Source organism: Lepidochelys kempii, chromosome 1, assembly GCF_965140285.1.
Source record: "Lepidochelys kempii isolate rLepKem1 chromosome 1, rLepKem1.hap1, whole genome shotgun sequence".
Classification (NCBI taxonomy): Eukaryota; Metazoa; Chordata; order Testudines; family Cheloniidae; genus Lepidochelys; species Lepidochelys kempii.
The window spans coordinates 340,803,750-340,831,145 of record NC_136380.1 but is presented as its reverse complement, the minus strand read 5'-3'; the positions used below and the strand labels follow the sequence as shown (position 1 = coordinate 340,831,145).

The 27,396-nt window shown below is 41.6% G+C and overlaps 1 long non-coding RNA gene across 2 annotated transcripts in view; it reads right to left on the bottom strand.

The window, feature by feature from the left end:
• LOC140906945 (uncharacterized) overlaps nt 1–27,023 on the bottom strand; it is a 68,860-nt gene extending 41,837 nt beyond the window's left edge. For both annotated transcript variants that reach the window (XR_013635383.1, XR_012157310.1), the window contains exon 1: nt 26,798–27,023. This is a non-coding gene — a long non-coding RNA (uncharacterized LOC140906945). The remainder of the gene's footprint in view (nt 1–26,797) is intronic.
• Nucleotides 27,024–27,396: the final 373 nt, after the last annotated feature.

The window sequence follows — 27,396 nt, the reverse complement described above, 5'->3', positions numbered from 1 at the left end:
GATTTTTTGTTAGTTTGGTTTTGGCTTCCTGTTCTTTGATCCTGCATGCCCTATTCTTCAATGTTCATAACTAGATCTGGTTTAAAAATATTTTTATTTATTTTGCTGGAATTTTTTTTTATTTTATCAAATTTTACATTTTTTTTCCAATGGAAAACAAAATATTTTTAAGGAAACAATCAAAGTTTTCTGACTTTTGATAGAAGTTGAAAAGCAAAAATGTTGACTGAAAATCTTTTTTTTTTTTTAAGTTTTGGTGAAAATTTTTCAACCAGCTCTGCTCATAACTTCGGAAAACATTTAACTTTAGGTCTGAATTTTTCCGTAATTTGCCTCTGCTCAAAGGTGACATATTTTCGGAAAACGTGAGCAAAATTTCTTTCAGCCATTTTTGATGAGACAGGGTGTAACAGGATGAACTAGGTCCGGAGGCCCCCTGCTAGAAGCCTTTCAGCTCTACCACGCCCCGCCTCCTAAAGAGGCAGTAGAGAGGTCCTCCAAGCTGCCTAGAGCAGGTGAATGGGAAGCAGCCAATCAGGGCCCAGCAGGCTAGTATAAGAAGATTTGCAGGGCCAAAGGAAGCTCAGATCCTTGCTAGACCTGGAGGAGAGTAGAGGGTATACATGGTGGGCTCAGGGAGCTATAGGACTTTGGACATAGCAGAGTTGGCAGAGGTCAAGGGGCACATGAAGGAGCTCCAGGATGGCTGTTGGGACTCCACCAGCACAAGGCCCTGAGGTAAGGGTGAAGAATGTGCTGGAGCCATGGGGAAGTGGCTCAGGAAATTGTAGCAGTGACACAGTTTATCTAAAGAGATGTGGTGGATGGCTGCTAACTATGGGGTCCCTGGGCTGGGACCTGAAGTAGAAGGCAGGTCTGGGTCCTCCCACAAGCCACTGGGAAAGTGGCCCAGCTGGAGACCTGTGGCCAGAAAGGGCCTGAGAGGGTAAAGACATTTTCTCCAGGGAGGAAGCCCTGGGGCACTGCTCTAAAGCAGAGCAGGGACAACTTGAGAGAGACATTACAGAGGGCACTGAGAGAAATCCCTGTTGGACTTGTACCCTGTAAGGGGTTTGCTTTGTTTTTATTTCACGTACAGACTGTGTGGGACGTGGCTGAATTGCTGAGTCACTGAAGACTCACCACAAACAGAGACAGTGAGTGCTGCCACATGCACTGAGACTGGGGGTGCTCACAAGAGGTGAGTGTGCCCCATTGCGGGGAGATTATTTTGCAATCCTTTTTAAAATGGGAAAATAGGTTTTTAAGAATTTTCAGGGATGAAAAGGATGGCTTAAGGGGATAATTCAATAATGCATTGTTATTGTTGGGGTTACCTGACACCCCAAACTCCTAGGGCATCTGTGTGCCTGGTGTATGATGCCTTGGGGCTGATCTATACTAGAAAAATAGACTGACCCAGCTATCACACTCAGGGGTGTGAAAAATCCACCCCCCCCCACCCCCCCCGAGTGATGTACTTAAGCTGTCCTAAGTCCTCATGTAGACCGCACTAGGTCGATGAAAATTCTTTGTTGACCAATTACTGCCTCTCAGGGAGATGGATTACCTACACCAATGGGAGAACACCGTCCATCGGCATAGGTAGCGTTTGGCTACAGCAGCTGGGTCACTGTAGCATTTCGGGTGTAGATAAGCCTTGGAACCAAGCACTGTGTGTGCTTCAGCAGCTGGGCCTTGTAGGCTCTCGCCCTGGTGCATGCAGGGGTGAAAGTGAGTTAAAGGACTTACCGGTACGCCGGAGTCCTGAGCAGGGGGCGTGGCCTTAACCAGAAGAGGCAGGGCCTTTCCCCCGGGCCCTTTAAATCTTGATTTAAAGGGCCCGGGGCTACCAGCTGCAGAGGTGATTTACACTGGTGATTTAAACTGCCCAGGGCTCCAGCTGCCGCTCCTGCAGTGGAGCCCCGGGCCCTTTAAATCACTGAGGAGCCTTGGGGACTCCCGGCTGTCACCGCTACCTCTGGGCTCTGGCAGAGCTTTAAAGGGCCTGGGGCTCCGCTCTGGTAGCGGCTGCCGGAGCCCCAAGGCCTTTAAATCACCGCCGGAGCCCTGATGCCCGAGCCCTGGGCTAGCAGCAGCCGGGCTCCGTTGGGGATTTAAAAGGCTGCTGCTGCCGCCCCGGCCCTTTAAATCTCCTCTGGAGTCCCTCCACTGCTACCCCAGGGCTTCGGCAGCAGGGCTCAGGCATTGATGTACCACCTCTGTCTTGCGGTTGGGGCACATGTTAGACAATATTTCTTGTTACATCATTTTATAATTTAAATTTAATCATCCAAGCTATACTTTCGCAACACTACCTGTCGGTACTTCTTTCCCATCATCTTTCAGGTTATTTCTCGGGCATTGACTCTTGTCGTCATTTGTCTCCAACACCTAAAATAGCTAAGCTGAAGTCTTGCAGGCCTCAGCCTACATATTTTTGCATTTCAGCTTGTCTTACTCTTGTCTACTACATTGATCAGTATTTAGAGGAACTGTCTTATGCTTTTATAATCCTATAAATCCACTCTGATTACAATGAATATGATATAACATTGATTAATCCTAGCATTATAGGATAAATGGATACTAAACTAAAATCATTGGCTACATTGGGCTGACAGGAAAGGTTGCAGATGTCCGAGAACTTAAACAGTTACCATTCAAATTATGATATAATGGTTCTTGTTTGGATCCCTGGGGCAGCCCAATCAAGCATCAGGGCTCTCCAGGCCTTGGGCCTAGGGTGCCTTCTCCAGTCCACTCTCTCTTCAAGCAAATAAGCATTTGTGAGTTTCCAAGCCAGGCTCAGTTAGTGTCTCTCTCTGGGCCCCTCTGCACTGGCTTCCTGCCCACCTGCTGCTGCTTCCCTATAAATACCATACAGACCTGGTCCCAGCTGTATCTCCCAGCAGTCACAGCATCTTCCTCACATGGCTCTAACCACAGCTCCTGGGCTTCTCTCCAGCTCCCTGCTGGCATGTGGTTCCCACCCCCAAACAGCCCTGGCGTCCTCCTGCTTGAGGACCTTTCCCCTTCCCTGGGACAGGGAAGGGGGAGGGCAATAGAGAGGGACTGATGGAGCTGTAGTCCCCTGCTTTGCAGATCCATCACAGTATCCTCCTTCTGATTTGACAGAGCTTATCATGCTGTCATAAATATAAAGGGAAGGGTAACCACCTTTTCTGTATACAGAACTGTAAAATCCCTCCTGGCCAGGCCTTTCACCTGTAAAGGGTTAAGAAGTTAGGATAACCTAGCTGGCACCTGACCAAAATCTCCATTGAGGAGACAAGTTACTTTCAAAGATGGAGGGGCGGGGAACAAAGGGTATGCCTGTCTGTGTGATGCTTTTGCTGGGACCAGGTCAGGAATGCTTTTCAGAACTTCTGTTAAGTTAAAAGAGAAGGAGTACTTGTGGCACCTTAGAGACTAACCAATTTATTTGAGCATAAGTTTTCGTGAGCTACAGCTCGCTTCATCGGATGCATGCTGTAGCTCACAAAAGCTTATGCTCAAATAAATTGGTTAGTCTCTAAGGTGCCACAAGTACTCCTTTTCTTTTTCGAATACAGACTAACACGGCAGTTACTCTGAAATCTGTTAAGTTAGTAAGTAAGCTAGCTAGAAATGTTAGATTTCCTTTTGTTTAAATGGCTGGTAAATAAGCTGTGCTGAATGGACTGTATACTCCTTTTTTTGTGTCTTTTTGTAACTCTAGGTTTTGCCTAGAGGGATTCTCTGTTTTGAATCTGATTACCCTGTAAGGTAATACCATCCTGATTTTACAGAGGTGATTCTTTTACTTTTTCTTTAGTTAAAATTCTTCTTCTAAGATCCTGATTTGTTTTTTCATTGTTAAGACCCAAGGGTTTGGGTCTATGTTCACCTATGCAAATTGGTGAGGATTTTTATCAAGCCTTCCCCAGGAAAGGGGGTGTAGGGCTTGGGGGGGATATTTTGGGGGGCAAGACATCTCCAAGTGGGCTCTTTCCCTATTCTTTGTTTAACACGCTTGGTGGTGGCAGCATAGGGTTCAAGAACAAGGCAAAGTTTGTACCTTGAGGAAGTTTTTAACCTAAGCTGGTAAAAATAAGCTTAGGGGGTCTTTCATACAGGTCCCCACATGTGTACCCTAGAGTTCAGAGTGGGGAAGGAACCTTGACACATGAATTGGGAAGTTTGGGGAAAATGTGTTACTACAACACATACATTCTTTGAATTCTTCAGGAGGAAACAGCATTAACTTAGCAGTTCTCTTAAACATGATCTCATTTTTCAATATGTGTTTAGCTCTTTAGTGAAATGCCCTGTAAACCAAGCTGAAGTGAGTCAAGGATGAGGTTAGGCTGGTCCTGTCCTAGACAAGCCGTAACACATGCCTGAAAGCCCGGACCTCCTGAGTTCTATTCCACCTCTGCCCTTAGTATTCATACATGCCATGCTCTACAAACAATATTTGGCCCTATGAGGTAGGTAATAAGTTATCAGATGGCTATAGTGAGCTCCCAAACTACCCGCTCTGGAGCGGGAGCAAATAGTGAGTAGCCCCAGGTCTGAGAAACCCGTGCAGGATTGTAAGTGTTTTTGTTTGTTTTTTTTATCCACTTTATGCAGTGGGCTGTGTGACTTACAATCAGCCCCTACAGCTTTTTTATTAAAATAACTGCTTCCTCTTCTTGATCGAAAATATCAGCACTTGTAAATGCACTGTCTTCTGCAATCATACAGCTGTTAATCTGTCAGAATTAGGTTCACTCCTGTGTTCCCTGCATTTCCAAAATTCCCTGTTTACTTACGGGGAAGTTTCGGTGGAAAATGAATTTAGGATGGCTCCCTATATCTATATCACACTTTTGGTGTAACCATAGTTGGTGAGCATGTGAGTACAGTGCAATTTTTTTTAAATGGTAAGAAAATATCACAAATGTGATTGAGCGAATCATAGACAAAACAATGGTTTGCAAGAAACACTATGCTATTATTGATTTCATCTGATCCATCAAGCAAAAATAAATGGTGATCTTTCCCTCTTTTAGCAGCTGGCAATTGTTTGTATACTCAAAGGCTCTGACTATAAGATATGGTCACACATTAATATCAATTATGGTTTCCTCTTTGGAGCTTTGAAGAATTCATTTACTCAATGGAAACAAGATCTGAAGACCTCACTTTTCTTTGGGAGTCAGTTCACACTTTCAGCATTGTCCTTGGTGCACGACTGAAAACAAATGATGAACAAACGACTTCAAGCTTGTGGTTTTTTTAATGGTATCGTTAAAAGATAGCAGGATTAAAACTTCCAAGGGTTCCAATTATTTTAATCACTCTCCCCTCTGTTTGTATCATCCCTTCTAAGTGTAGAGACCATGGCTTCCTAGAGCTTTATGACTTGTGGCAGGAGTGGGGTACTCTTTAGGATATTACCTATGCATCTTGAGATTGGTCTTCTATGATTTTTCCCCTCTTGTTTAAAATTTAATCACACATTAAATCCATGCACATTCTGTTGCTTCTGCAAACTAGACTCTCCAGGTTTATAACCTACTTCCCCCATATGGGTTTGTTTTTGTTTTTAAAACTGGCTTTATTTCCTATATGTTCAAGTGCCAAAAAGCAGGTACTACAGTATAGTGAGGTGTGTGTGCGGGGGGGGGGGGTGGAGAGACAATCCTGTGAGGTATTTTGTCATTAGAAACTATGCAGTAGCTTGCCAAAATTTTTTGCCAGATTTTGGTTTCGAATCTCAAGCAGATCCTTAGCTGATGTAAATTTAGGATGACCAGACAGCAAATGTGAAAAATCAGGACAGGTGGTGGGGGGGTAATAGGAGCCTATATAAGAGACCCAAAAATTGGGACTGTCCCTATAAAATCGGGACATCTGGTCACCCTATGTAAATTGTCAGTGCCATTGAGCTCAACCTAGCTCTTATAGAGTGCTTCTTTTCTTCTGTAGACCTCCAAGCATTTTACAAAGGAGGTCAGTATCCCCATTTTACAGAGGTGGAAAACTGAGGCACAGGGGATGAAGTGTGTTGCCCAAGTGTGGGCAGCAGGTCAGTGGCAGAGCCAGGAATAGTAACCCTGTGTCCTGAATCCCAGCTTAGTACTCTATCCACCAGGCCAATCTGCCCCAATGTCTACATTCAGGCGCTAGTAATGCTCTCAAGTGACACGTCTGTGCATGGCACCACCTCCACCATGTAAACGCTGATGGGATGAACTCACTTGCCCTGAACTTTTGCAGAAAGTCACTGCTTGAGACTTTAAAAAGGGCAGCTTAGTTCTGAGACTACTCATCCAGCTCAAGGGTACCTTATTTTGAGGGATTCCCTTTATTTTAGCACCCAAATTATCTACATTTCCCGGCAAGGGTGGTTGGAGAGGGGCAAAGGCCATCACCCCCTGGGTAAAATTTTGTCACCTGGCTGGTGCTGCTGCTGCAGCCTCAGAAGCAATGTGGCACCAAGCCAGTGGGTCTCCATTGCCGTTCTCTGGGGAGGTGGAGACCTCAGGCTGCCACTGCTGCTAACCAGTGGGGGTGGCTCTATCTCTCCAGTGCTCCCCACACACTGCCCTTGCAGGAGGGCAATGCCAAGGACTCAGAGCTGGCTCTGGGGATGCTGAGGGGAGGTGGGGGGCAACCTGGGAAGCTGCATTCCCACTTTCTGGCCTCTTGCACTGTGCAGGCCCCATCCAGGAACCTGAACTCCACATATGCTTTCTAGTAAAGCTACAGGTGGCACGAGATGGGTCTGGGCTGGCTCACTCCCAGGCATCTGGCTGGAGCGAAGGGCCCAGACTCCCCACGGAGGGGCACTAGTGTGGAGTGGGAGGGGATGGCACAAAGTACCAACCCCACCCAGTAATTCAACTTTGTGGCTCAGGATCCAATCTGGTAAAACCCATCCCCTGCCCGCCCTTGACACCCCCTTACCCCCCTCCCCCCAGTTCTCCCTCCTTCTTCCCCGGAGGTCCCCGGATAGCTGATGCTATTCGGTAAAATTTTGGGAACTGTTTGGTAATTTGTTTAGACTTCAGACCCTCCCCCCGCCCCCTCCACACACGTGTGCTCCCAAGTGATGCCCTGTTTGGTGTCTCCTCTCATTTAAAAAAAAAAATCCCATCAGAAATGGGACTGAGGCTGTAGGAAGAGTTATTTACCCTGAAGGAAGGAGTCTAGGTTTCTGGCATGAATAACTCTTCTCTCCCTTACTTTGGGATGGGAATATTCCCTCTTCCCTTCAGACACCATGTTCCTTCCCTGAAGCCTCTTCATAGCCCCAAACACCCTCCCAGATGTCAAAGGGCCTGTTTAGTTGAAGCAGTGGGTTTTGTGTGGAGTTCTAACTCGGAGGGGTCAGATGTTTGATTTGGCTACAGGCCCAAATCCATTAACCGGCTCAAGAGAGGCCATCTTCAACCTGAGGCAATGGCTGTGACCAGAGAGTAAGGAGTTAAGCAAAGTGCCTCAATCTAGAGTGGTAATGAAGCCCCTTCCTGCCCCATCATTTGTGCACGTGTGTGTGATATGATCAACAAGTCGTCTGTTCCATTTCTGTCCGAGGGCTCTGCTCTAACAATTAATGATTTAGGTTGGCAAAGGTGCATGTTTGAACATAGAATCTCTTTCCAAATGAGCTAGTCCCTCACCCTTACCATAAGTCCAAACATATTTTTCTAAACATGAGCAAACATATTCTTCTAAACATTCCTTTAACTAATTTTTTTTAAAGGGACCTATAGGCCTGTTCCTGCAAATGCCAAATGGTCTTGTGGTTAAGGCACTGAAGTGCAGTCTAGGAGCCGTGAGTGCTGTTCCTGATTCTGAGTTAGACTTCCTCTGTGATTTTTTTCTGTAGAATGGAGAGGATATCCCGACTCTGCCCTAGAGTTCCTGTGTGACCGCTCTGTATGTCTGTAGAAGGGGGATTATATTTCCTTTCCCCTGTACCTTGGCTATTAAGAGTGTAATACTGTTTGTTTGTACAACCCCTAGCACAAGGCAGAGAGTGGGCCTTGTCTTTGGTTGGGCACCTCCAGGCTTTACTGTAATACATATAACATATGGTGATGATAAGCCACTGGGAAAGGAGAGAACCCCACATCTTAAATGAGACCTTCTATCCTTGATCTCCATTAAATGCAAAAGCACTAGAAATTTCCTCCGGATATTAAAACAGAGGAGAAGGCTTTCGGGCCACTTGACCAGTACCTCACCTCACTCTTTTAGTACATTAAGACTATTTTTCAAGGAATTAAATGCATGAAAGTCAATCTGGAAAACTAAATGAATTCTCTACCATGGATTACCTGCTATTCAATTAAAAATAGCTATTCCCAACATTGCTTTAATATGCACTGCTAGTGTGTACAAATATAACTCCACTTACATAATATCTCCATGTGCTTAACTCTTAACTGTGAGGTATTATTCTGTGGGTGATGGGGTGGGGGAACAACTATTTATGTTAAATACAGAATATGAAATTTAAAGACTACTACCTAATACTCTTAAAACAAAATACTTTTAAAAACACACTCCAGTCACATCAGCTATTAGCAGTTCAAATGTGTTTTTGCTTTATCAAAAGCAAACTTGTAATTCACAAGTTACAGGGGAGATGCAGTGTTTTATGCGGTTGAGGATTAAGGCTAAATGGGGACTGAATCCACTTATACCATAGAACCTGTGTCAAATCCAAATCTTTGACATTCCTGACTCCCTGACCTCTGACTTCCTTTCATTCCTCATGACCAACCCTGGCATTCTCTGGCACCCCCCGCCCACTTCCCTTGCATAGAACCAAACATTCTCCCTGATACGGCAACACTTATCGATATGATTAAATTAATGTACATGATTTGTCCTGTTTAAATTTATATGTTTACAGTATCAGAGCCATAGTGGGCACATGGGCAGTCTCTCAATCCCAACCGGAGCTCTGTGGGTCCTGCTTTAATCCACACATGACTGACTGACTAGATCTGGTATTTGAATTACTGTGGTACCTACAGGCCTCCACTGAAATCAATACCCTTGTAGTAAAGTGGTCATAGTTCTGTGATGCGTTAACTAAAGCACCAAGTTCCTAGACTGCAATCCTGTGAGTAGACTAGTTTTTTGTTTTTTTTTTTTTTTTGTTGCACTGAGTCATCCCTTTACGATCCGCTGTGCTAGCAGGGTACAAATACATAGTGATAGACAGGCCCTGCCTGCAAAAGCTTATGATCTAAAGAGACAAGACAAAGGGTGGGAGGTGAAACATAGGCACAGAGAGGTGAAGGTGTCACACAAGATTAATGATGCAGCCAGGAACAGGATCCATCTCTCTTGACGCCCCCGCCAATGCTCTGTTCACAAGACTCTGCTGCCTTCTGGACTGACTTTGTTCATTTTCATCATACAGAACCAAATTCTCCTCTGGTTTATATCTCGTTTATCCTGAGCAGGGTTGTACAGGATACAGATTGAGGCAGAATTTGTCCCTTGGTGGTGAAAACAGATACATTCAATATTGCACCTCCCTGTGGAATGATGAACGTTTGTCTCCACTAAAAAAGCATAAAATCAAAATTGCTAATAGTTGAAATGACTGGGGATTGTAATTTGAAAATATTTTGACTGAATAGGCTATTAGAAATATGTTCAATATTAAGAACATTCTGTGTTTATTTTGATCATCTCTTCCTCTCACTTAACTAATGTGGTAATAGAGGTTTACGTTGAACAGAGTACAAGAATGAAAACCCCTACATAGCTTCATTTAACATGGCAGGGCAAAACTTCTTAAATTCCTTCATGTTTAAGTTCCTAATTTTTTTCCCCCACTATAAAAATTGCATTGTGTAGCTTAATACAGAGTCTCGGGTCAGCCCTTAACCACAAGGCCATTCTACAGACTTCAGGGAAAATAACCTCGGTCAATGATTTCAAAAATGGTTAGTGATTTTGGGTGCCTCCATTTTTGGATGCTCCGCTGGAAACACCTTTAAAAGCGCCAGGATTCCAAAAGGTGCTAAGCACCCATCTTCCGAGAACCAGGCCCAGGTAAGTTGTCCTAAGGTGAGAGTGGAAAGATGGTGTAGGTGTTAGGGTGTGGCCTGGGTTATGAGAAATCCTTGTTCAAGTCCCTGCTCTGCCATAGACTTCCCCAGCGACTTGGGGCAAGTCACTTCATCTCTGTCTCAGTTCCCCATCTGTAAAATGGGGGTAATAGTAATTCTAATCTCAGAGAGCTATTGTGAGGATAAATACATTAAAGGATGGTGAGGTGTTCAGATGCTATGGGCCATATAACTAGCACCCAACATCAATAATTGCTTTTGAAAATCTTAGTCCCTGGATTCAGTTTTAATAATTAGGATGTGATGCAGGGGTGGAGGGTGCTGTTTTAGAACTCTCCCTTTCTACTGGCAATTTTAAGTAAACATGCAAATTCCATCTAGGGGTCTGACATTTTAGTTTGACCTTCTATTTTCTATGGGCACTGACTAATTAAAAACTGAAAAGCAGAACAGTATCTAGCTGTATTTTGATTAAAATTATTTGTATTCCTGCTATGAGTGCTTGTACTGTATTACTACTGACTATGCCAGCTGTGTGTGTCTTGTGCAGATCATTAATAAAGTGCTTGGAAATGAAGTCCTCCTCAAGTGGCATGCTTCATTTTCACTTGATTCTTGCTCCTCAGATTCTAATAAAAGCCTGGTCTTGAGAGATGCTAAACATCCACAGCTCCCACTGACTTCAGAGTTGCAGGTTCTGTCATTACCTTTTGGGACCAAGGCCAAAGTTTGAGGATCTATCTTAGACCCATGATGTAGTTTGTATCTTCACATTAACCATGCTCATAACCTGTCACAGGAGCATGCAGAGCTTACAGGATTCTGGACACAATGTTGTCTTTTATTCCTAAAATGCAATTACAAAGGTAATTGGCTACTATATATCTGTCTGATGCTTTCTTGGCACTGTCTTCCACTTTCACTCCCCCTCAATATGCTTTAGTGTTGGCGCCAATAGCCTGGTCACCATTCATAGGTTATACTTGGCAGGCTAAGGACACAGATGCTGGACTCCATACTAGCAGGGCTGTGAGAGAATATATGGCAAGCTCTTTGACTGATTGGCTCAGTCTCTGGATCTGTGGCAGCTGTGAAATTGCCTTTGAATTTGCTAAGGGTTAAACTGACACACTAACTTGACTTTTTTTTTTTTTTAGATGTCCAGTTTCCTTTGCTATTTTTGTCTGGCAGGAAATATGTACTATATGAAAGGACATATAGTAGCTAATGTGTTCATGGCATACAAACAGAGAAACTGGATAAGAACTAGGGCTGTCAATTAATGGCAGTTAACTCATGCAATTAACTAAAAAAATAATCATGATTTAAAAAATTAATTGATTAATCATACTGTTAAATAATAGAATACCAATTGAAATTTATAAAATATTTTAAATGTTTTTCTAAATTTTCATATATATTCTGTGTTGTAATTGAAATCAAAGTGTATTTTTATTACAAATATTTGCACTGTAAAAATGATAAACAAAAAAATAGTATTTTAAATTCATCTCCTACAAGTACTGTAGTGCAATCTCTTTGTCGTGAAAGTGCAACATACAAATGTAGATTTTTTTGGTTACATAACTGCACTCAAACAGAATAATGTAAATCTTCAGAGCCTACAAGTCCACTCAGTCCTATTTCTTTTTCAGCCAATCACTCAGACTAAACAAAAGTTTGTATAAATTTGCAATGTTACCAGAAAGTGAGAACAGGCATTTGCATGGCACTTTTGTAGCTGACATTGCAAGGTATTTATGTGCCAGCTATGCTAAACATTTGTACACCCCTTCATGCGTCAGCCACCATTCCAAAGGACAGGCTTCCATGCTGATGATGCTCATGGGGAAAAAAATAATAATGTGTTAATTAAATTTGTGACTGAACTCCTTGGGGGGAGAATTTTATGTCTCCTGCTCTGTTTTACCCACATTCTGCCATGTATTTCATGTTATAGCAGTCTCGGATGATGACTCAGCACATGTTGTTCATTTTAAGAACGCTTTCACTGCAGATTTCAGAAAACGCAAAGAAGGTATCAATGTGAGATTTCTAAAGATAGCTACCTCACTCGACCCAAGGTTTAAGAATCTGAAATGGCTTCCAAAATCTGAGGGATGAGGTGTGGAGCATGCTTTCAGAAGTCTTAAAAGAGCAACACTCCAAGGCAGAAACTACAGAACCCAAACCACCAAAAAAGAAAATCAACCTTCTGCTGATGGCATCTGACTCAAATAATGAAAATGAACATGTATTGGTCCGCACTGCTTTGGATTGTTATCGAGTAGAACCCATCAGCAGCATGGACTCACATCCCCTGGAATGGTGGTTGAAGCATGAAGGGACATATGAACCTTTAGCGCATCTGGTACATAAATATCGTGTAACGCCGGCTACAACAGTGCCATGAGAATGCCTGTTCCCACTTTCAGGTGACATTGTAAACAAGAAGCGGGCGGCATTATCTCCTGCAATGTAAACAAACTTGTTTGTCTGAGCAACTGGCTGACCAAGAGATAGGACTGCGTGGACTTACAGGCTCTAAAATTTTACATTTTTATTTTTGAATGTAGTTTTTTTGTACATAATTCTACATTTGTCAGTTCAACTTTCATGATAAAGAGATTGCACTACCATACTTGTATTAGGTGAATTTGAAAAATATTTCTCTTGTTTTTTTACAGTGCAAATACTTGCAATCAAAAATAAATATAAAGTGAGCACTGAATACTTTGCATTCTGTGTTGTATTTGAAAATGTAGAAAAATGGTATTCTATTATTGTTTTAACAGAGAAATTAATCGCAATTAATGTGTTTAATCATTTGACAGCCCTAATAAGAACACAAAATACTCTTTCTTGCTGTGTAACACTATTTAATTTCTTCAAATCCAAAATCTTAACACACAAGAACCAAAAACAGGCTGCTCCCTAAGGCAGCTCATACCACCTTGCTCTAAACTAGCTCTTTGCAGACTGATTGCTGAAAGAGCCAGATCCCAAGCTTCCCTACAGAGCCCCAGGCCTGCAAACAGGACAAGGAAAACCGTGTAGAATTTAAAGTTACAGCCTCCACAGTTTTCAGTACACCACAGTTAACATTCCCGCCCACAAAAAGCTTACAGTCTAAGAAACAAACAGGTGGACAAGACAAACAAGTGGGCTGAGGTGGAAATTGGGGCTATCAAAAATGACAAGAAGAAAAGGAGTACTTGTGGCTAATTTGTTAGTCTCTAAGGTGCCACAAGTACTCCTTTTTTTTTTTTTTGCGCATACAGACTAACTTGGCTGCTACTCTGAAAAATGACAAGATATTCACAATTCTCAGCCAATCAGGAGCAGTAATCACAACTTGCTGCCTGCATATACAGGGAGTGTGAAGTAGCTTGTTACTCAGAAGAAACAGTCAGTCTCTAGGATATCTCCCCCATGATTTCCCATAGCAAATACCCTCTGCAGGGTCAGTGCTGCTTGATGGCCCCAGGTTGCAGCTGTCAGTTATGGGAACAGATTATCTGGCTGCACATGCCCCTTTAAGCATTACTGTAGGTTTGAGGCTTGTACAAGACACAGAATCCCTGCTTCTTCTAGACAGAGGGACTAAACAATATACAGTGGGAGATCAAGAAGGTTCTATCTCAGTGGGTTGATTGTTATAATGGGTGTGAGAGCATTTTAAGAATAGCATCTCAAAACCTAATAAAGAGGAATTAATCCTCCCCTACAAAACCTCTAGGAGGTAGTCAAGTACCACCATCTCATTGTGCAGGTGAGTAAACTGAGGAAAAGAGATGAAATGATCCATCCAGTGTTGCACACAAAATCTGTGGCATAGCTCAACCAGTACCCAGGTCTCCTGACTCTGAGTTCTGTATCATAAAAGCATAAGCCTGACCTTCCTTCTTTTAATAGCAGTTTTGCTACTTTGAGTCCATCCTAATAAGCCTCTATCCTAATAAGCCTCCTAGGGAATTTTGTCATATTTTGAGAAATGGAAGACTCCAGATGCATTTTTTAAAAAGTGCTTTCAGTGACTTGAATTTGCAAGATTTTCCAAAGACCACATTCTAAGAATAACTGATTGTTTGCTCTGCTCTTTGCAATCTTGTTGGCAATTCTAGCTAGTCTGTGTGAAGAAATTATGGCCTGATTTTACAGAGCCACTAAGCAATTGCAGGTTCCATTGAAGTAAATGGGAATTCTGAGTGCTCAGCACTTGTGCATATTAAACCTGTTACCTTGAACTCTGTACGAACCCTTTTTTTGAGGTGAGTGGAAGTTGGGTTTTCTTTATTTCACTTGCTTCTTGGTTTCAGCTGGAATCAGAAGATATCTCAACATATGAGATACTGTTTCTTGTGGTATTTCTGGACCAACTAAAGGCAGAATAGAGTGCCAAGATTCTTACAAGAAAACTTGTTCTCATGAGATTTCCAGTGTGATAATGTAGGTTCTATATGTTTTGATTCATTTGTGGTTAACGTAACCAGCCAAACTTCTGAATGCTTAATTAAACTGGTGGTCAAACAGAAGTTCATTTGTCATGAATGTGTGTACAAAGAGCAAATATTTTTTGTGCGCTAATTAATGTCCATGTTTTCTGGCCTAATGGCCTGCAAGTTCTTCAGCTTGTTTGGAACTGAATAAGATTTGTAATAAGGAGCAGCTCCAAAAGTCTAGATTAAACTAGAACTGTACAGCATGCAAGATCAAAAACTCTTTAATAGAATGGGGTGAATACTAAAAATTGGCAAATATTGGTTTGAATCATGAATTTTGACTTTCAAGTATGTTAGTAGAAAGGAAAAAGCGTTGCAAATAGTAATCCAAATATGTACTTAGATGACTATTTCAAACAAAATTACGTGAGGCCATCTTGAAAAAAACTGTTTGGGTTTGGAAGGAGAAACAACTTTGTATGACTTAAGCAACCATTCGCGTAATAAGACTTATGAACAGCAACCAATTGAAATGGCAGATATGTCATGAACAATCCATAGGCTGTGTGATATGTTTATATAAACCATTCATCAGATAATCTGAGTAATGAAAAATTCATAAAGCAAGATTGTGTCCCCCTTACTCATGTTGAGTAGTATCTGACTATAGTAGAAGTGCTACTGGCATCCATGGGACCACTCATGCAGTAAGGGACCACTCATGCAGTAAGGTCTTTCCCAATGTGAGGAAAGATGGCACAATATGACTTTTTAACAGTGGGTAATTGGGTAATTAACCACTGGAACAATTTACTTAGGGTTATACTGGATTTTAAATTCTCCATCACTTGAAGTTTTTAACTCAAGGCTGGATATCTTTCTAAAATATATGCTATAGCTCAAACCAAAGTTATGGGTTTGATGCAGAAGTTATTGGGTCAGGTCCTTTGGCTTGTGTCATAAAGTCAAACTAAGTCAGGGTTTCTTAACCTGTGGACTGTGATCCAAAATTGGGTCACTGGAATGTGTCAGAATCATGTGGGAAGCTTGGGGAGGGGTCGGGTCAGGTCCTATCCCTGTGAGGGATGGGAGGCCCTTGGGTGGAGCACGGGGGTTTCAGAGTCTTTCGTGCACTTACCCTGCAGCAGTGGCTCTGGTAACATGAGTCTGACTAGGCTCAGCTTCCCACACTGGGAATTACAACCTGGTGCACGGTTTGGCCGAGCTGCTTAGGTTTGGCTCTGCTGTCCCACCATCATGATGGTGGGCTGGCTGAGCCAAATCTGGTTGAGTGGTGCCATAACTCCAAGCACCAGGTTCCAGTGCCACTCTCACAAATATGGCCCAGTTGGCCAAGGGTTTTGGCCAAAACCTGTGCAGTGCTGTGACCCTAGAGGCTGCAATGCCTAGTGCGGGGAGCCAAGCCTTTCCAGCCTCATGGGCTAGGAGTCTTAGGAACTGCCGTTATGGTATGCAGTGTACTTATGTAGTACTTGTTATGTTAATATGTATATTATATATTGTGGGCAAGAAATATTTCGTAAGCCAAATGTGGTTGTTTTTTGTTTGGGTTTTTTGCATTAAAGCTATTTATTGAGTTGTGACAGGTCATCAAGGTTTACAAATGGGTCCTGAGCCTCAAAAGGTCGAACCATTAAAATAGATGATCATAATGGTTCCTTGTAGCTTTAAAACCTATGAAACTATAATGATCAAAGTCTGTTTATAGATGATTCCAAAAAAGAAAACCGATTAGATTAACAGAATAAATTGTTAGCTACAAAGTTTGACTCTTACATTTTAAGGTGTATTATCTATATATACCTATATACAGTTGTACTTAAGTATTCTATATCTGTATATGTCTAAATTAAGTGAATGTAACCTTCTGAGCCAAAAAATAAACAATCTAACAATAGGAAAAACTGCAATCTGTTGAGACATATTTGAGTTATTTTGCAGTAATTGGCTTGGCAGCAGGTTCAGTCACAGATTTCTGTTTCACAGATTGTCCCCAAATGAATAAAAGGTTTGCTTTGAAATGTAATTAATATTGTGTTCAGCTGCAAGACTTTCTCAGGTTGTCAAAGGAATTCGAAGGAGGTAGTTACAAAAATGAACAGGATGAAACAGCTACGCTGAAATGAGCTGATGGACAGCACAAAAAACCTCAAACTAAACTGGACTGAAATAAATAGTGACAGTTTTTCAGGTGTTGACTGTCAAAGTCAGCCATTAACAAATATTTGTAGTGATGTTGCACAGGATTTACAGGTATCTCCATTCGCTGTCAAGGTAATCTAGGATGGTGAACTCATTTGTTTTATATGCATTGAGAAGGGAGAGGAGACTAGAAATAGCTCCATTCGCTGGTGACAAAAGCTATAAAGCCATGAAGATCTGATGGTCATGTATAATCCTTACCATTGCTAAATTAAATATATTAAACTAAATAAGTTTGGTTCAATTGGGCTGTCTGGTAAGTGACTGACTGGGTTTACCTAAACATACAACACAAATGGAAAACACTTTTGTGTGTTTGTTCTCACAGTTAAGGGTTTGACTAGATTAGCTCAAACTCTAAGCTTTTATTTCTAAAGCCATTTGTTTCAATTTCTTTCCATGTATGAAATTCAGGGCAAGGTTCTCACCATGCTCAAGCAAGGGAATAAAATTGGCTATTTCTCCAGTTCAGTGTATTCAGACTTTGGGTCAAGTCATATAGGGCCCTGATTCAGGAGTCCAGGAAGCTCCCTTGAAGTGGGGAGGAGGCACCAGCACCCGAACCATGGCCTTGCCCTACTCCACCTCTTCCCCTGAGGCCCCACCCTTGAACACCTCTTCCCGCAAGCCACTGCCGTCACTCCACCTCTTCCCCGAAGCCCCACCTCCCACTCGCTCTTCTCTGCCCCCTCGCCTCCCTTCCCCCATTGCTTGCCCTTAAGGTAGGTCAAAAGTAGGCGAGGATAGCCATCCCACTTTTAAAAGAGATTGGCCATGGGCCCCTGCATACTCCTTCTCTGGAACAGATGTTTAGACAGGGGCAGGGAATGGCCCCTTCCCAATTCACTCACCAGAGTAGCAAAACTAGTGCAGGGAAAAGGGTGGCATTATTTTACCTTCGGTACAAATCAGCCGAAAATGATCCTCCACCTCCCTGAGAGCAAGGAGGAAGTAGGGAAGGGATTGTGACTCAGTGGGGCATTAGAATGGTCCGAAGGTTGGTGGGCTGGCCTTGGAAATTGGTTCAGTTGCCTGCTTCTCCACAGACTTCCAGTGTGACCATAAGCAAGTCTCTTAGGGCCAGATTTTTAAGGGTACTTAGGTACCTAAAGATGCAGAAAGCCACCTACTGGGATTTTTAAAAGCACCTAGCACATAACTCCCATAAATATCAATAGGACATATGCAACTTACCTGCTCAGGAGCTCATATGAATCCCACTAGGTGCCTATCTGCATCTTCAGGTGCCTAAATACCTTTGAAAATCTGGCCCTTAGTCTTTTGATGCCTCAATTCCCAACTGTAAATAGGGGATAATACTTTACTACTTCCCAGGGATGTTGTGAGGGGCTCAGATACCACAGTAATGGGGCCTATATAACGACCCTAGCTAGAATGTCTTCTGGAGCTATTCCTGGGGTGTTCCTGCTAGTACACCATCCCTTTTTCCGGACTGTTCCTAATGTCACAGTCTAGCCCATGGTGTGATCACATTTTTATTAATAATCAAAATAATTCATTGCAGTCATTGATGATGGAGGAATGATTTAAGAATCAAGAATGCCATGTGCAGATTCCCTACCAGTCCAACCCTCGCAAGCTTGACTCAGTTTATCTTTCTGAGCTACTGCAGATACATTGAATTCCATGAAGTGGGGGAGGAAGTTGCCCATACACCCTTTTTCATTTGAAACCTTAGAACCAAAGTTCCATTTGCTCTATGCGGATGAGAGTTGGATGAATAAAACAAACAAGTATGGGGAGAGAGAAACACCTCATTGTTTTGACCCTTTGATTCACTTAGGTTCCAACATTCACAGGAGCTCAACTTTATTCACAAGAATGGTTGTGGAAACCAAAAGTGTTACAAATACTCATGCAAATACATATTAAAGAGTCTACAGATCCTAGCTCCTACCATAGTCTTTTGAAAATACTCACCACCACCCCCAATATCCATAGATTATTTTTTTTTGCCAATAGGAAAGGAGGCTCCTTCCATTTATAAAGCTCAGGTCATCCAAATGGGATTTTATTTTATAAATACATAAAAGATTATGTGAATGTGTTTAACACTATAATGGGATGCTTTAAACTTCAATAGAAGTTTGATGTCAGAGGCAACACTGTGTATTCGCACAGTCATTGGCAGTGAATTTCAAACGTTAAACTTTTTTCTGTTCAAATTACCTGCAAATTAGTTCCTTATGTGATTTAACAGGGAGTTTTGTGTGTGAGTGTAACTTGTGTGCTTTGAGCTGACTTCACTCAGTGGTAAGGATTAGTAAGAACCTGGTACTTAGGCAGTTCGAGTTATGAAATGAAGCTGTTTGAGGAGGATACTGTGAGACTGGAGAGAAGGCGGGGGGCAGGGATTGAGGCTGTGGCTTACTGTATATCCTAAATCTGGCTGGAAGATGGGCTTTGAACAAGCTGTTATTTTCCACATGGGAGTTGCACTGCTACAGTAAAATGCCAGATTTCATCCATCATAATGTCATGGCTCATATTAAAATGTCTTGCGGGACCTGAGGGAGGGATGGGCAAAAAACATCAAATCAATTTTCAGGCAGTTGCTACGATTTTCAGAACCTAAGCCCTCTGTGATGGCATTATGGTTGCACAAAGGGAGGTTATAAATAAGGTCCATATATCAAGGGAAGAAATAATTTAGAAAAAGGCAGTTGATTTGACTTTTGCATGAGGCTGAACATATGGTGGAGTACAACCAGGTTATCGTTCTACGCTTTCTTTACGGAGACAAACCCCAAACCTACACATCAGAGAAATTAGCTCATCGGTGGAGTTCTAAAACTGACAGCTCAGGAGCAGGGTACCTCTTGTTTATCAAGAAAAAAATGTGAGAGGGTTATTTTTACATTTGTTTAAATTAGCATTTAATTGAGAAATCCAAGTCAAACATCATTATAGAACTACTTTGGGAAGCTTGAGCATTAACCTTTATATGGAGATGGAACTTTTTACGAGATGCTTTGGAGTACAAGGAATAGGAAATTAGCCCCATGATAGAGTCCTCTAATAAGAGCAGGTAGACTCTTAAAGTTTAATGTTCTAAATATTTCAGCAAGCATAAATAGATTTATTGTGATTTTTTTTGAGACCATAAACTTTACTCTCACACTACAGCACATATGGGAGGATGTTCATGGGTATCAGCAAACAGCTCGTTGGCCTAGAAGCAAAGAGAGCCATATGGGCTTTTGCAAGATAAGGACCTGATATAGAAGAACCGAAGAAAGTCTGGATACAGCAGCCATTTGGGGCTCTTTATTAGGGTTTGCACAGGTGTGAATGTCTGCCTACGGGGATCTCTTTGCCTGATCACAGTCTCAGTTTGTTCTTCATTGAAAGAATGAGGTGTTCGTGGGGAGGTGAATTATATCATGACAATACTACCTCCACTTAGCTTAATGCAAATTGCCAACCATGACACCTTGTTTGTTTCATTCTCCCACTCATATCTTCAAGCCTTTCCCCCTTAGACCTCCCTGAGTGTCAGTGGGTAACCCCCAGTCTTGATACAACAACCTACCATTGTCCCCTCATTTGAGTTCCTGTGAAGTTGAGATTTTAATTTAGAACAGATTTCTCTCCTGCTCCCAACAAGGAGTGAATTAATTTATAGAAACATTTAATGGGGCCAGCAAGCTGTGCACAGTCCAAAACAGAATAACCATGCGACATTGCTGTGAGTTCTAGTCTCCTGCTCTGCATACACCTTCATTGAATGCTGGTAAGAGATTAAAAGCTGTCCAATTGGCCACATGGGGCCACAGGGCCTGAAAGCTGGGTTGGCTTGTAAGTATCATATTGGTGCTCAAGATATTTAAATAAAGATTAAACTCCCTTTATTGAGAGTGTCCTCCTCAAACTGGAGGAGAAAGGAGCCAGAACAACGATAAACAGCCCAGGTGGGTGAGAGAGAGAAGCTTTCAAGCTACAAAGAGCTCTTCTTTGGATCTGGGAAAGGTAACATGCTCAAATAAATTGGTTAGTCTCTAAGGTGCCACAAGTACTCCTTTTCTTTTTGCGAATACAGACTAACACGGCTGCTACTCTGAAACATGGAACAGGATTGTCAGCATTAACAACCAGACTAAGCCAAGACTTTACTTGGTAACTAGCCCTGTGATAAATGAAGCGGGGTGGGGGGGCAATCTCCCTTTTATGGACAGCCAGCCAGTGACTATACAATCCCTCTTAGTAGCTGTTCTCTATTTGCTCTACCTGTAAAGGGTTAAAAAGTGTCACTGCTATGCATAGGTAAAAGGAGGTGAGTGGGCACCTGGCCAAAAGAGCCAATGGGAGGCTAGAACTTAAAAAAAAAAAAAAAAAACCCTCGGCTTTTGTCTGTCTGTTGCTCTCCAGGGGAGAGGCGGACAGGGCAGAAGCTATGCTGTAAGATGCTTGGGCCAGGTATGAAAAAATCATCAGCATCATAACTATAAACTACTCATTTAAAACCCCAGATGTGTAAGTAGATCAGGAAATGTCTAGGAAGATGCAGTTTGGTTTATCCCTTTTATTTCTTTGTCTTGTGGATTCCTCTGTGCTAACCCCAGATGCTTTTGTTTTGCTTGTAACCTTTAAACTGGACCTGAAGAAAGCTATTCTTGGTGCTTAGTCCTTGTAGTTGCTCTTTTAAAATCTAGCAATAGCCTGAGTTCCCAGATGTATTTTCTTTCTTTTTTTAAAATAAAATTTACCTTTTTTAAGAACAGAATTGGATTTTTGTGTTTTAAGAGGTTTGTGCTTATGTTGTTTAATTAGCTGGTGGCAACAGCTGATTTCCCTTTTCTTTTCTTTTTTTTCTTTCTCAGCTCTTCCCCTTGACAGTTTCCCAAGGTACTTGAGTGCTTTGTCACAAATTGTCATCTCCACTGAGCTGTCTTGGTCGTAAAAGAAAGTTTTTCCCTTCTGCGAGCATAGAGTTTTAAACTCAAACCAGGGGCCATCCAGAGGATTGTTACTCAGCTGCGGTTTGGTATCTTGTATGAAATGAGCTGCTGGACTGTGTCCCAGGGGACAAATGTCTGTGTAACACCGCATCCACCCTCCTCAGTATACCATAATTAACACCAGTTGCCAGTCTCAGCAGCAGACAAGAGTTGAATGTGCAGGGAGAGTGAACTCTCTTTTAACCACCACAGGTAAGCTAGCCTAATACCTGATGCAAGGTGCCTATCTGATATCTAGGATTTGCTTTCTTTAGTCCCATTTTATTGTGTTAACAGGTTTGATATGAGAAATAGCTTATTATTCTTTTTTTTTTTTTGCACTGACTCTTTTTGGTCCTATACATAAAAAGTTCCAGGAGTGGGAATTTGTTCTTTTCAGCATGGTCCATTGGGCACACTAGAGGACAATATCCTCCCTGATGTTATTGTGAATGCTGTAGCCAGTAATTGCTACTTTATAATTAAGAATTCAATCATGTAGCAGATATAATTCCATGTGGATAAATGAGCTTTTGAAGCAGAGATTTGATTTTAAGAAAGAAACATTTCTGGATTTGGGCGAGGACCTCTGGAGCTTTGGTTGAGTGGTGAGAGTGCATGCAAAATATCAGTGTCTGACAACTGACTATCTATCCGTTTTGGAAGTGATGGTGTAAAGAACATATTTTGTTATGACAGAAGATACTGGTTGTGTTATTGTCTATTTATAGTAAACCTGGCCTTCCTTCAGTGCCCCATTGTGTGGTGGACTGAGAATTTTGTGTTTTAACTGCAAGCTATCACTTTAAGAGCGGTGGTAACAGGGGGTAGGGGGTAGATAGCAGGTCAGGGCATTCTGCAGCGAAGTCTGGGAGCAGAGTCAGTGTGCAAAGAGCCAGCTTAAAGCAAGGTTGGGTGAATTGTGCCTTGCTACCTGAGGGAGCAGCCTGTTTTCTCTCGTGTTATCATTTTGAATTGTCAGAAAGGTAGGGTTACTTTGCAACCTTCCAGCAAGTGTATTTTTTTTTAAATCTATTTCTCAGTTTGACACCAGGAACATAACATCAGCTGATATGTTACCTGCCCATTTTCTCTCAAAAAGGAGGAGCCTGAATGACTGAGCATACACAATTTTGATGAGAAAATGCAGGCTTCAAAATGGGAGCAGGTTCTCTCGCCACCACCAGTGTTGCAAAGGAGACGCCAAATTTGGGTGGACTTCTCAGGATCTGTATGCTGATTTGTCTGTCACTTTTTTTCTTTCTAACCATCTGTCCAGAATTAGTAAGCAAATTGCAATCACTGGAACTCAGAAATGAAACGGGTAAAAGGGTATTCTTTTTTAATGACATGAAGGATGGTCTGTTTATTACTGGAGACAGCCCTGCTCTAAAGGTGATTGCGGGCAAGTAACTTCTCTCAGTGCTTCAGTTTCCCACCTCTGTACAATAGGATGATGATGATGCTTACCCACCCTTGTAAACTGTTTGGAGATGTCTATGGATGAAAAGCACTCTGTGGGCCAGGTCATCAGTTGAGGACCTGGTCATACAAGCTCTAAATCTTACTTAGTGTTAGCACTAGCAGAGTAAATACCCAGTTCCACAGCAGGTTCGGTAGAACTTGGTTTCCAGTAATACCTACTAAAGCGACTCTTCAGTTTTGTGGATTGGATTCTACTTTCCAAAAGCAAAGCAGCACATGTCCTGCGGTCAGAATCTGGCCCAGTTTTCACACAGTCACTGGTAGCGATATGTTTATCCTTTGCTGAGGCCTCGATCCAGTGAAAACACTTAAGCACGTAGACACAAGAACAGTCCCATTAACTAGTACTCCCCTCTGCAACTATTAGTACTCACATGCTTAGAATTCAGCATGTACTTAAGTGATTTGCTGGATTCAAGCTTTAAAGTGTTCAGTCGCCATTCTCATATATATTGCTCAGACTGGAAATGTACTTGGTTGTTTTTATTTCCCCAAAGGCAAGAAATAATTTCTCACCTTTTTAAGTGCCACTTGGCTGCAGATACTGTAAAAATTGTTACATCTTGTAGAAGTGCCAATTAGTGACAATAATTACTTGACTGGCCTGCTTTAGCATTAAAATGCCTAGAACTTTGTCCTTGGCAGCTGGAAATTTTATTTCTATGCTTGTCAAATGTAGGTTTTATGCATATTGATTTAATAATCAAACAAGGCAAATTGTACCAGCATAGCACTATCTTTTAAAACATTTTTCAGATCCCAGAATACCTTCTCTAATTTTTTCTGTTGGTTTTAGGAACACATTCCAATAGTTCAAATGCTCATTCTTTTTGCATCAGATACATTTATAATAATTTATTTTAAGTGTAATGTAGACTTTGTGTGGGATCGACTTCCAAATAATAGCTTGGGAATTCAAATTGGGTTTTGTCATCTCAAGTCATATTTAAAAATAAAATCAAGTTGTGCTTTACTAATGAAAATGTAACTCAGCTGAAGTGTGTGTAATTAAATGGAGTGCAAATCTGAGTGATTTTTTTTGTATAAAACCCAATAATATATCAATATAAATAAAAAAATTGGTTTTAAAAAATGCAAATCCAAAAAATGTTAAATGCATTTTGACAGTGTTCCTGAACTTTAGCCCACAAGAATCTTCAATGTCAGAAAAGCATTCGCATACAAAAATACCGATATGCAGTTTTAATATTTCTCTTGTGTAAAATAAAAGTTCTACTTTAACTGCACATTAGTTACTTTTACTGAAAAATGCTCCCAATCCTATTTTGAAGACGAATTCTGCATTTTTATTACTTAACTAGAGCAGAATATTTGGGGGGGTTTTCAGCACTTCTGACTAAAAAAATGTATGCATAGGTGGGTGTTGATTAATGGTGCTAAAAACACTTTGTGCAGGATCTTATGCTAATTACCCTTTATACCCTAACCCGTGTCATTTTTAACAATCTAAATTAGCATTTTCTCTTAGGACTAAGGAATGTGAGAATTGTGAAGTTGGCTCAGTAAGCTGAGTTAACAGTGAGAAAATTGAGATGTTCTGTCTTTTCCTATTAACATCTGCTGCTTGTATAAAACGTGATATATTCGAAATGATGAAGATATTACTCTCCTCTCCCCTCCCCCCAGGAAAAAAAAATGTAATTTGTGACAATTTGTTATCACTAGTTCCAGGTAATCATGTCTGCAATAATGGATTTTTGACATGCAAGCCTTGAAAATTGGTTGCATTATTGTTGATGCAAGCAGTTTAGTTTCTTTGTTATTATTGCAGTAGAATAATGGAACAAAATCTTAAAGGCACTGGGTGATAGGGAAAGTGTTGCTCAGATAAAATCCTGATTACAAATGGTTCCAATTTGGCTTATTTTGTATTTTAAACAGGAACATAAGACTTTCCGGGCTTGTTACATGATAAAAATAAAACCCCAGATTTCTAAAGAGAAGGGGAACTTGTATTATTGTTTTCACTCCTAAAATACTATGCAGTTTACATGGATTTTGATTTTTAGATGGTTAGTTGATAAATGGCAGTAATCGATAGCAGTATGAGAAATCTCTGTTTTGAAAACGTAATGATCTCTCTCAGATTTCAGAGATCCCCATAGCTGCTCATTATTACCATAATCAATAGTGCCTAAAATATTTCTGCACTGGGTGACCTCTATGTAAGAAGCAGAATCTTACTGTCTCCAGCTGAGCAGAAGACAAACAACATTCTGCAGGCTGCGTTTGTTGTTCCTGAAAGCACAGTGTAGAAAAAAGCCAGTCAATGCGGAAACCTTTTAGTTTTGTTCCCAGAATTCAAGCACTTCCATCATACAAAAACAAAACAACAACAACAACAAAACCTGGAGAAGTATTTTGGGTATTTGGGTGCAAATGAGAGATGCTTACACCATGCCAGGTTACTGGTTCCATGGTGATTTAGCTTTAAAGGGGCCAAACATGTCCATGATTGGCTGGGAAAACCCTGCTCCAGTTTAAAGCAGAGTCTGTACTGGCTATGCAGGATGTGGGAATACTAGAAAGATGCCGGCATCCAAAGCAGTCTTCCAGCTCACAGCTATTTCATAATGATGCCACTGTCTGAGCTCTGGGAGCAAACAAAGGTTGCAGGGAGCTGCCTTCTTTTCTTCCACTGCTTGGCAAGCAGGAATAGGGGAAGGGCTTTCCCATTTTAGCTTCCCTCCCTCTTCTGTGCAAGCTGGTAGGAAATACAGAAATAATGAGTTTGGCCCATGGTCATCACTTCATTACAATGAAAAAACCTTCCTGCCAGTTCATGTGATCTTTAAAATCTCTTTACTTGTCAGAATAAGCTTTTGTCCTATTTTTAGCCAGAAAATTTTCAATGGCCATCTTTTTTTCTCCACCCCAGAAGAATTGCTACTTAGAGACACAGGACTATCCTTCAAAATCCCAGTATAAATTCCCAGGAATCCAATTAAAAATGAGATTCCAGATCTAAAAGGGACTATTAGGACAAAATAGCTTACAAATAAATAACTAAAACAGCTGTAGCTCACGAAAGCTTATGCTCAAATTGGTTAGTCTCTAAGGTGCGACAAGCATTCCTTTCTTTTTGCGGATACAGACTAACACGGCCTCTACTCTAAAACAGTGTTGTGACCTTAATTATGCTACTGAAGTCCATGCTGCTTTACAAAATGTATAAGCAGCGATCCTTAGCACATGCCAAAGAACTGAATAAATGCATTTGGAAAGTTTAATTAAGAGGCTGTATTGATAATGATAAAATATTATCTAGCTACAAAACTTAGTGTCCTCCCCAGCTGCTGCTTTGGGCCCGCTTCTGAAAAGCAATACAATTTAAACGTAGGCCTAAGTTAGGCAAGTGCTTAAGTGTCAGCTGAATCAGGCCTCTGAAAGTTAAAAAACACCCCTTGTAAAGTATAGATTGAACTTTACTTAGCATCTCACAGGATTGGGGTCTTTAGTCAACTACAGTAGTAACCAGAGGTTCTGTAACAGCATGGTCTGCCCCTTTGTAGAGTCTGGGGCCAGCCAGCCCTGTTCGATTATCAGACAAAGCTGCAAATCAGTCAGGGGTTTCTGGTAAAAGGCTGAGAGGACTCACCTGAAGCAAAGCATAGCGGGAAGCAGGTGACCTCCCATGGCAGGGCCTGGAGTGCAGGAGAGCGGAAGAGAGGCAAGCAGAATGAACTCTGGACCCCTGCAGCCTGTTTGGTCAGGTGAATAACTTTCTTCGTGTTACTTTGTACCTTAAAAGATGGGCTAGAACCGATTGTTTCATAGGAGTAATAGTCCTTCCTGGGCTGGGAAAACAGAGCAGCAGCCCTGCAGGTGCCCATATTTCTGTCAATGGCAAACTTGTGTTGGAGTGCTGAGTCCTTTCGGCAAACTTAATTTTTATTAAACCCATTTGATTTATGTTCTACAGTCTTGTGGACAGGAAAAAAGGCAAATTAGTTTAGTAATAGATTAACTTTCTACCAGCATCTGTTTGCAGTCTGGCTGTGCTGTTATAAATAACATTTTCCCTACGTATTAGTGAAATCTTGAAAAAAGAAAAGGAGGACTTGCGGCACCTTAGAGACTAAGAAATTTATTTGAGCACAAGCTTTCGTGAGCTATAGCTCACTTCATCAGATGCATGCAGTAGAAAATACAGTGGGGAGATTTTATATACACAGAGAACATGAAACAATGGGTGTT